The following is a 1,796-nucleotide window of genomic DNA, read 5'->3' on the forward strand; positions in this document are numbered from 1 at the left end:
ATCAGAAGACATGACCCCAAGTAACCCCCAAGCCACCCAAATGACCCCAAGTGACCCCCAATGACCTGAAGTAACCCCATTGTGACCTCCAAGTGACCCCAATGACCGATAGTAACCCCAAAATGACCTGGAGTAACCCCAATTGCCCCCCCCCCCCCCCCCCCCCCAGTGCCATTACCAGTGATGGACATGATGCAGGTCGGGGAGTCCCCCACGGGGGTGACCCTGTCATGGCCAACACAGCCCCCACTCCCGGGAGGGGGGAGGGGGGGTGGGGCACGTCCTGGACTACGAGGTTAAATACTATGAGAATGTGAGAGGGTGCAAACGGGGAGATGGGGGCACTGGGAGCAATGAGGGTAATGGGGGCATTGGGAGCAATGGGGGCACTGGGGGCAGTTAAGAGGGGAAGGAGTGCTGTAAACTGTGCTGTCTCATGGGCCGGGCTACGAGTGATTGACAGGAGTCTCGGCCAATGGCGACAGCGGGGTCGGTGCCAAAAGGGGGGGGGGGGGGGCTACAAATGATTGAGGGGCTTCTCTGCCAATAGCGGCCACCGGGTGCCTGAAAGCCGCTCCGGTTGCCGCGCTGCGGCTCCTCCCCTGCAGTACCCAGTTTTGGCCACAGGATGGCAGCAGCTACCGTTGCACTGAGCCTCTCCTTTGCCCTCCCGTCTCCAACACCTGCAGTACCGAGGTTTGGACACATGATGGCAGCAGCGAGCCGTGCCCTGCGCCACGCCATGCCCCTCCCGTACCTCACCACCTGTAGTACCGTCGTTTGGACACGTGGTGGCAGCACACGATCACTTTTCGGGACCGAGCTGAGCGCAACAGCGGTCCCCAGCCCAGTTTACGTTCTCCGGGGAACACCCACTGCTGACTGGGGACCTGAGGACTGCACTATTGGGGCTGGGCTAAGTTGCTAAGGGAACTTTTATTGGAGATTCTTTCAGGCTTGTTCACTTTTATCCCTTTATGTTTGCTTTGCAGGAGTTTATAATCACATTCTGCTCTTGTACTTTTTATTCTCTTTACGCATTTTTATTTATTTGAGTTTTCATTCAGGTTTTTTTCAGCTGTCCTGCTTTTTAGTAACTTTTTTTTTTAGGCGCCCCATACCTAAAATGGGCAAAAACGGGTTAGAAAAGGAAAAAAAATTGATTTAGAACACATTACAAATGGTCAAAAATAGAATAGAAATGGCCCCAAATGGATTAAAACAGGTAAGAAGTGGGTAAAAATGGGTCAGAAATGGGCAAAAATGGCTTAAAACGGGTTAGAAGTGGGCAAATATGAGACAGAAATGGCCATAAATTGTTCAGAAATAGCAAAAAAAAAAGCTTTAAATGGGTTAGAAATGGGAAAGATGGGTTAGAAATAGCCAAAAATGGCTTAAAACTGGTAAGAAATGGGCAAAAATGGGATAGAAATGGCCATAAATTGTTTAGTAATAGACAAAAATGGCTTAAAATAGGTCAGAATTGGGGAAAAATGGGTTAGAAACAGAAAAATATGGCTTAAAATGGGTAAGAAATGGGCAATAATGTGTTTTAAGTGGCAAAAATATTGGTTAGAAATGAAGAAAAATGGTTTAGAAATGGCCAAAATGGCTTAAAACAGGTTAGAATTGGACATTAAAGGGTTACAAATGTCTAAAAACGTCATAAATCGGGTTAGAAGTGGCCAAAAATGGGTTAGAAATGGTAAAAATTGGTTAGAAAAAGAAAAAAGTGGGTTAAACCGAGTTAGAAATGAGCCAAAAAGAGACGGAAATCGAAAAAAAATGGCTTTAAA

This window comes from Pezoporus flaviventris, unplaced genomic scaffold (assembly GCF_033815535.1).
Source record: "Pezoporus flaviventris isolate CSIRO_AGI_PZ_B2104156 unplaced genomic scaffold, CSIRO_AGI_Pfla_v1 ptg000049l, whole genome shotgun sequence".
Classification (NCBI taxonomy): Eukaryota; Metazoa; Chordata; class Aves; order Psittaciformes; family Psittacidae; genus Pezoporus; species Pezoporus flaviventris.